Below are 9845 nucleotides of genomic sequence, written 5' to 3' on the forward strand. Positions count from 1 at the left end.
AATAATCATAGTAAAACATGGCTCACTATTAACAAATTAATTGGACGCAACAATACAAAATATGATTTACCTCAGAAGATCTCGGTCACTAAAGGAAATCGTATAGAAGAAATTGATAATAAACAAAACATTGTAAATGAATTTAATAAATATTTTACAAACATAGGATCAAATCTAGCAAATAAAATAAAACGTCCTTCTAAACAATTTACATCTTATCTAAGCCAACCTAATATAAACCAATTTCCCCAAATGAAATTATTCAACTTATTTCGAATTTAGATAAAAACAAGGCAACAGGTTATGATAATTTGCCTGCCAAACTGCTGAGTGTGGCTGCGACCTATATCTCAATAGCACTGTGTTATATTTTTAATCTTTCTCTACAACCCTCCAAGTTTCCCAATGCTCTTAAAATTGCACGTGTTCTTCCTATATATAAAAATGGCCCCAAGGATAGCTTGGGAAACTACCGTCCAATTTCAATATTACCTGTGTTATCTAAAATTCTTGAAAAATTGTTTAATAATCGATTACTCCACTTTCTTGAAAAATTTAATACATTTTATGACCACCAATACGGATTTCGTGAAAAATTTAGTACAAAATTATCCTTAGTTCATTTAGTTAATAATCTTTTATCTCAATGTGATAACTCAAATGTTGCTCTTGGGATTTTTGTTGATTTGAGAAAAGCCTTTGATACAATAAATCACGAAATTTTAATTTCAAAGCTGCAGCACTAATGGGATTAGGGGCATACCTTTGTTATGGCTTTCAAACTATCTTAGTAATAGATTTCAATTTGTTTCCTCTGACGTTTTTGTCTCTAATAAACTACCAATAGACTGTGGTGTTCCTCAGGGATCAGTGCTTGGCCCCATTTTGTTTTTAATTTATATAAATGATTTACCAAATTTTTTTTTATTTCAGATTATTTGCTGATGATACAAATCTACTTAAATCATTTATTGGTAATACTTCAGATCTTGACGAGGTTAATTATCATTTTAAAAACGTCATAGAATGGTGCAATGCCAACAAATTAACAATAAATGCAGATAAAACAAACTACATACACTTTCAGTCAAAATATGAAAGTTTTACTACATCTGGTTCTCTTAAAATTGATTCAAGTTTAATCTCTGAATGTAATTCTGTTTCTTTTGTTGGAGTTAAGCTTGATAAGCATCTTAATTTTAAGGAACATATACATTACGTAAACAATAACATTTTTTTTTAAAGTTGGTATTTTATTTAAGTTACGGCACTTTGTCCCCGAGGAAACATTGACTATGCTTTATAATTCTCTTATGTTACCTAATCTGATTTATGGTATTGAGGTATGGGGCAACACATACAATTCACACCTACAAATACTTTTACGCACTCAAAAAATATGTGTCAGATGTATTACATTTTCAGATCTTAAAGCCCATTCTCCACCTTTATTTTATAATCTTCGAATTCTAGACATATAGGAGGAGAATTATGATGTGAGCGGAGGTATGCAGTTTCCGAGTGCCCTCTAGTAGTTATCATTATCATTATTATTATTATTATTATTATTGTTATTGTAATTTTTATTGTTATTGCTATTGTTATTATTATTATTATTATTATTATTATTATTATTATTCCCACGAAAACGGTGAATGGTATATTTGAAATTTATAGATGCAAAGAGAAGAAGTTATTATATCATCATTATCATTATTATTTTTAGGTTTTACAGCTCATCATTCTTCCCACGAAGACGGTGAGTACGGTAGGCCTACACTATTGAATCATTGAGGCATAGCAAGGGCATCGATCAGTGGTTAAAAGTGGGTGGGGGGTGACGAAATGAAAAATGAGCCTTGGGCCGTAGGCCCAAGCCTTGGTTAGGGACCAGGGGCGAAGCCCCGGAAGCTCTGGCGCATATAGCCTTTTAATTGATTTTAAGCAATGCAATTAACATTTATTTCCATACGAAATTTTCAAAATATCCAGTTGCGGATCCAGTAATTTGAAATAGAGCTGAGCCCAGAGAGGGACTTTTACAGATGAAGAGTGTAGACCACCTCAGCCCCATCATGGTTGGGGCTTAGGTAAGAAAATTTATGATTATGGCACCTCTAGTTGTTCGGAAACTCTCAGACTGAATTTGAATAGGCCTATATTTTTTTTTTCAACTTTCAATTTCGAAAAAAAAAAAATTAATTAGGGATGGTGGGCCGGCTGTGCCCCTTGAATCTGCCACTGAAATACTCATTATAAAAAGTTTTTAAAATTATCCTTTTAGTCATAATTATGCCCGCTTATGTATTTCGTGCAAACTAACCTTCATAAAAATAATGATTTATTATCTACTGATTAGCTTGTAACGTATTCAAAATTTGACCCATGAAAAACAAATAAGATAAACTTAAAACAGTCATTAATTTAGTCTTTTTGCATGTACAGTACTTTTAAATTACAATCAAGAGGTTTTTGCTTTTCTCCTTTTTTTGAATTTCACTTTTGTGTAAGTAATATTGCGACTACACTATTGTGAGTGAAAATAATACCGTCTAATTTACGATCAAACAGGACTAGGGAGGGAGCACACAAAACATTAGTTAGCATTTCAGTGGCGGATCCAGGGTGGGGGGGCTCAAGGGGTTCGGACGAACTCCCCTCTGTGAAGAAAACGTAACAAAATACTATTGGGTCCTGGCTTACAAAACCATTACCAACCGTTTCCCGCGCATCGTCCCGCTTCAAAGTGATTTTGGATGTAACACGCATTTGGCAGAAACACATGCGTGATCTTAAATTTGTCACGCATTTAGTCCACGCATGACGACAAATAATCACGAATTCAGGGAAAATATATTTAAAATTAGAAGAAATTAGTTTTATTAAAAATATGAAACAATCATGCAGTAACTTGATTCATTAGAGAGTTTTCTTTATCGAGTTTGAGATTCAATTCACCAAAAGCTTTTAAATTTAGTAGACTCAAAATCGAGGTGGTTTGAGGCTTTACTTTACAGAATATAGCACTATTACGGTAGCTACTTGCCACCTGCTAATTTTCCCCACTGATTTTTTTCTACCGGGAGAGTTATTCCCGGCCCAGGCTATTCACCCCCACCCCCCTAATTTTTTCGATGCATTGTTCCTCCTAGTTTTCCTATTGATTTTTTTTTACCATAAGTTTATTTTCATTATACTTTATAAGAGAGAACATTTTTGTTTTATTTTGTGTTTTCTCTATATCAATTAATTATTGTCTAGTCATTGTAAGGTTACACTAAAAAGGTGTGCCGATGATACAAAAGCGTTATTCAATCAATTGACTGATTGACTATTGATGCATTCGCAATACCGTATTGATGAAGCCTAAATACACATTGTAGAAACGTTTTGAAAGTTTAAATCCGGTTTTACATACGAAATACAGGAAAGAAAACAGGATATCTTAATAACATGTTTCCTCTTTTGGAATTTCGATATCACACCTTTTTCCTAGTCGTTCTACAGTTCTACTTCTACAGTACTTCGGAGGTCAAAGCCGATTGGTGATTCTCTTCTACGATACGCCTACTGAAAGGTCCACTGATTAATCTCAGATAAGAAAGTATAATACATACTACAAGTATTGAAATACACGCCATCGTGTTGGGATTCAATATTTCGACATTAATTATGTCATCATACGTCGAAGGGCCCCAAAAAATGTTGGGCTTAGATGCTCTCTGGGTACTCTGAATATCTCTAGTGCTGAAATTAAACCTTAAAAATGAGTCTATAGCTATAACAGGAACGATAGAATTTTCGATGATCTGGGCCTGATAAAATATAGAATCGTGAAGGTTTATATTATTCAATAAAATGTTTAGGTTTAATCAAATAAAGCTTGAGATTAGTGGAAAAGCGTAAGATTTTAGAGGAGTGGCTTGAGTTTGAGGTTTGTTCGAAAAACATGAGGTTCAATTAAAGGTCATTAAAAGACACATCAGAAGTCGGGAAAGCTCATATTTCCGGCCATCTAGGAATCAAAATTTTCCCGGGGGAGGACCCCGGATCCCCCTTTCATTTTTGGGTTTATGGGAAAATGAACCCCCCTCTTTCAAATCCTGGATCCGCCCCTGCATTTTGATTTCACAAACATAAAGGTGATTTACTTCATTTATCATTATCAGTGGCGGCGCAGGAAAGCAAATTAGAGGGGGGACAGGGCGGAGAGACTTGCACAATTTGGGAAAGTAGATCACCTCAGCCCCACCATGGTTGGGGTGAGGAAAGAAAATTTATGATTATGACACCTCTAAATTGCCGGAAATGACACTCTCAGACCTAAATTCTATTTATAATTTTCCTTTGTTTTTTTCCATTTTTTAAAAATAATTTTGAAAAATTTAGGGTCGGCTCGGCCCCACTTGAATCCGCCACTGACTATTATGACGTCATTGCGAGATTGCGTCAACGTAATACTGGCGTTTGTAAACTTTTGGTAGGGCCTATCACTTAATCGAAATAGATAGACATATCCGTGTCAAAGGCTGTATAGTTATTGTTTAATAATGGCAATATAAAATTCAATTGACTAACTATAATTTTTTGAAATTAGGAAACACAGTAATCCTATGTAGGACTATGTAGATAATATTAAACACTAGCATAACGTACGGGTCATAATAATATACAAAAGGAATAAATCGTTTATAGTAGAAATTATGCACTTTTGAGTTTGTAAAAATATTGGCCTAAATAAGTATACACGCTTCCAATTTTAACAACGTTCAGTACATTGTTTTCACAATAAATTTAGCCTCTGATAACCGTTGCACCCATAAAATCGATCTAGTGGTTTCTGAGATGGTTACGAAATGTATAATCAATTGCGTTTTACTCGGTTTTGGTCCGGAAAATACGTACCGCACTTAGAAAGTGAACAGACAAAATTCATGAGTCATGCGTAATTGTTATTCTTTCTATTCGCTTTTAAAAGTGGGGTTTTAATTATAGAAGATTGGTGAAAAGGTGGGGGTGGAGACAATCGATATGATGTCCCCCTACATTGAAAAGTGGGGGGACGCGTCCCCCTGTCCCTGTCATTTTGGATTGCTATGCCATGAGGCATAGCAATCCAAAATTATTATTTTAAAATACTATCAATTAGTATTTCATTATATGCGATAAATTGTACAGAAAGAATATTTTTAGACAAATATTGTGTCAAACGAACACTGAAGTTACTGTATACTAGGAACGAACGGTGAACCAATTCATTCGACGATAGGGCAAAAAACATTTCAGATCACAACAGTTCCCAGGGATATTATTAGATAACTGACAACAAAATCACAAAAAATAATGTGTTTTATAATTTGTAAGTTTGTGTTTATGAAATGAGATAAATAAATGAATGCATTCAGGTTGAAAATTGAATATTTATATATACCTTCATAGTTCATTAGGCCTATAGTTCAACAGTTGTGATTGAAAAGTAAAGGAAAAATATAATCACAACTGCTAAACTTAAAAAAGTTTAAATTGAATGGAAACGTCGTGAGAAAAATTCAACTCTTTGTTCTATAGCTTACCTTTGACTTGGCTGCTCTTATATGTAAAACAACGAGCCTATTTTGTATGATGAACAACATTGATGTAAGTAAATTATGTTTTTCAGCGTGCTCTGGCTGAATGGAGCACCCTCACAAAATATTACTGAAATAAATAAATAATAATAATGACAGTCGTACCCATAATGACAAGAGAACAAAAGATTACCCACCAAATGGTTGAACTGATGTGATGTTTTCATCATTAACTACGGCGCAGGAGGCCTTACCTTCCCCAACACATAAACTCACCGACAAATGCCGATAATGAATCGTATAAACAGGCATAATCGATTTTTCGCAGGTTTTTGGTTAGGTTTGTGATGTTTCTATTTTCCCGGTTCTAGTCTTAAATCTTTTCCGTTTTACTTCTAATTTGTTCATGCAAAATTTAAAAAAAAAACTTTGGCAATATTATTTTTTAATGTTGTTGTTTATATGAAAATAAAAAAATATATATTTAATAGAAAAAAATAAAACATTCCTAATATCATACCGTATATAACCATGATTATTTTCAAATTGTTGTGGGTAGGTAGGCCTATTTTGAGTTTGGGCACGCTAACGGCCATTTACTACGGTACCAGTCCTACTTCGCATCTACTTGCCAAACGATTTTTTGTGGGCGGTAGGCCTAACTTTAAAGCTTTGAATTTTATTGATAGTCCCTTTTGTTGATTTGGTATTGTGACATAGGCCTATTTCTGAACAAAGATGCGGTAAGAATTCGCCTCCCAATTTCGAATACTTTTCTGTTATTTTTTTAATTTCCAGAACATTTGACATTTATCCAGATTAAACCAGAAGACATAGTCCTGTATGTAGATTAGGCCTATATGATATTTTTTTTTTTTTTTTTTTTTTTGAAAATGGGGTTTTTTTTGGAAAATGGGAGAGATTTGAAAACGAATTGCCTCACCATAGAAACTAAAGGTATAGTTTTCCAGTAAGGGTGCCAGTAAGCTTTCACAGCTTCTGCCACATTTGAGTATAATTCAAAAGAAACAACTAAACGGACAAAAATAAAAACAAAAGTCATGGCATAAATTCCCGAATTCATTAATATCCAAATAACCAAGATGGTGATAATGATGATGATGACGACGAAAACGATGATGATGATGATGGTGAAAATAATAATACAAAAGTGGCGCTGAATAATTGACAAATATTTACTAAAACATTAACACCCTATTAATGAGTTTTTGATTAATGATTTTTTTAAAGCAACAACACAATCTTATTAACTTGTTTAAATGAGATTTAATATGTCATGCTAACATGACTGCAGTCAGTCGCTGAGTTTTAAAATCCATTTACGTAAATTATTCTTTTCTTGTCGTAGAGAATAGCTAAGGATAAACGTTTTTATTCCTTCAAACGCCCAGTGACGTTCGAATACCAGAAACACTGGATTTAATGCACAGTTTTCTAGATTTAATGCACAGTTTTCTAGATATTATGCGCATGCACTTTTCTGTCACTAATCTCTGGATGCTGCTGCTAAAATCTATTTGTATTTTACCGGCCCTCCCTAATCCTTCTGATTTAAATTTAATTCATTTGCATTTGTGTATAATTTCATAGATTATCATGATTCCGTCATTCTGTCGGTAACTATAGGTTGGATGCCACATCCACTGAATCTCACCACATATAATGTCCCCGACAGACCTACACACAACTCCTTTTAAAATATAATACTGTATAAACGGAAAAGTAATAAAATTGCACTATAAATACCCCAACAACTGAAGAAAGTCGAATTCGTAACGGAAGTTGTGTTAGAAGTTCAGATATACAGTACAAGAACATTCTTCTCGCCGCAAAACTTAATACAGGTATGTTATTGGTATGTTATTAGAGACAAGACATTTCGTAAGCAATTATTTTTATAATAATAGTATACAGTTGTGTATGGATATATATGTACTTATGTACTGTATGTGTATTTCATGTACGTTTGTATGGTGTTTGTATAATTGTTCATGTGATTGTTTGCATCACTTTATTTTCCCTTAAGTTTTTTTTATTTTGTTTTTTATTTATTTTTTAGTTTATGATTGCTTTTAATTTTATATGGCTGAACAGTTTCTGTTTTTACTTTTCCTTATTTTCATAAAATTTGACTTGTCTTTTTCTTAGGGAGCCTCGCAAAATAAAGCAACGCGTAATACGAGTGGACCACGCGATGCGATTGAAGGCAGTTTAATCCCATAGTGGGCCACGCTTTGGAATGATTTTCCTGGGCTACTCCACTTCGTAGTGGGGAATTGATAACAGGCTTAGTGTAAAAACCCAAATAACACAAAAAAAAAAAACGTCTCGTATAAAATAAACCCTATTGGAAGTAACGCAAGCTCACGTTATATTTCTGAGAATTACATTAATAATTTATCGAGATTATCGTCACTGTAACGATCAAAACCAACAGACAGCAGAAATATAAAACTAGGAGAGGCCTAGGACATAGATATTATACCTCCATGGATAGGCCTAGGCTTGGCTTACTCAGAAAAATTACGGAGTAAAATTAAAAATCGAAAACAGGCAATTTTTATGAATTTTTGTTAGGCCTAATTATATCTTTTTTACAGTTAGTCTTTAAAATTATCATTTCTTATATCGTTTTAGTATTAATTAAGATTATTAAATAAAACTGTCTAGGACGACAGACAGATATCGGTCTACAGTAGGCCTACATTCGATCATGAACGTAGATGGGGTACACTTCCTTCAGTGTTTGCGAAATACAAAAAAAAAATATTGAACTTCATAATTATTAGTACCTTTATCTGATATAAATGTGAGCAGTTGTTCTAGGCCTATATGTTATCTATTTTAATATTGATTAATCTGGAACTTTGGTGGAACAGTATATCCATTGTATGTGACGGGAAACGTTTAAAAAAAAGCAAAAACAATTTTCTCCTGCTAGCAGTTACATGCACTGCTCTCACCCCCTTTCTACCATTGAAACACATGTTTTGATGCGGCACAAACCTAGACTCTATTCTATTTCAATGTTGATTAATCTCGAATTTTAGTGTAAAAGAATATATTTATTATATATGATTATCAGGCTCTTTAAAAAAGGTATTGTATTGTATACTGTAAAATATTGTTTTCTCCGTGTTTTCTCTAGACTGCTGTTCAATGTATTGCTTTCACCTCTTTTCAAACAGCGAAGCACATGTTTTGTTGCGTCGTTGATTAACCATGAACTCTACCATTCCATAAAAATTAATAACCCATATTATGTGTTATTAATTTTATAATAATTTTTCAAAATAATTAAATTTAAAATTTATAATCATTAAATCGTTTTTAAACGCTTGAATGTACCAAATGACTATGTTATTTTACTACAGGGATTTTAATTTCATTTATAAAACGCACTGGTAATGTATAAAAGTAGTTTACAATTGTTGATACGCCGCGGCGTATCAAGTGGACTTGGAACGTATTCCTTGCAGTGTACTGCATCGCCGGCTGGAAGTTTAGGGCCTGTGGTTTTGACATACTCTATGTTCTATCAAAGTAAAAGTTAGACGCTTGAATCTGGTCCTGTACTCAATGGGCTATGGAATATTTACTGAATTACGATCTCTTAACATATTATCATTATTTCATTCTTTAAATTGCTTTTTCTATCCATTGATTTATTGTCTATAATTTGTTCCGATATAATAGTTGGGAATAACCTTGCATTTAAAATATATTATGGTAGGCCTATCAAAAATAAGTGTACAATAGGCTTACTATTTGTAGTCCTATTCATAATAAAGTACAGTGACCGCCAATAAATACTCAACATATACGATGAATATCAGAATTTAGTGCAGTAGGCCATTTTCAAATATATATAACAAATATAAAATATAATTGAAAATGAGACTTAAAGAAAATAATAAATACAAGATTTAATTGCACACAAAAATTTAGAGACTGATATTTTCTTAGTTTATTCTATGCTTTTCCATGGTAACGTTGAGTCGTTATCACTGGGCGCCGTACAAAGGGTACGGCTATGCATAACTCGGCCCCACAGCAAGATCAATGACCCTTAATAGTCAATTTCCTTAGCAGCAGAACCGTGGGACTGTTCCTATAAATAGTTCTAGAAGAAGCAGGGACTGTTCCTATAAATAGTTCTAGAAGAAGCAGGTACTGGCATTAAATTGCGTTTATCCTGTCACTACGAATTTATTCCTCCATGCTCATGGCAACAACATGAGTTTGGCCTGGTTATAA

The 9845-nt window shown here is 33.3% G+C and overlaps 1 protein-coding gene across 1 annotated transcript in view; it reads left to right on the top strand.

The window, feature by feature from the left end:
* The first annotated feature begins 7225 nt into the window (after positions 1–7225).
* LOC117121629 (avidin-like) overlaps positions 7226–9845 on the top strand; it is a 9672-nt gene continuing 7052 nt past the window's right edge. Inside the window, exon 1 of the mRNA XM_033266869.1 lies at positions 7226–7432. The gene's annotated coding sequence lies outside the window, so the exon portion shown is untranslated. The remainder of the gene's footprint in view (positions 7433–9845) is intronic.

Source organism: Anneissia japonica, unplaced genomic scaffold (genome assembly GCF_011630105.1).
Source record: "Anneissia japonica isolate Jap-2015-1 unplaced genomic scaffold, ASM1163010v1 scaffold287709_len1912824_cov184, whole genome shotgun sequence".
In the NCBI taxonomy this organism is placed as follows: Eukaryota; Metazoa; Echinodermata; class Crinoidea; order Comatulida; family Comatulidae; genus Anneissia; species Anneissia japonica.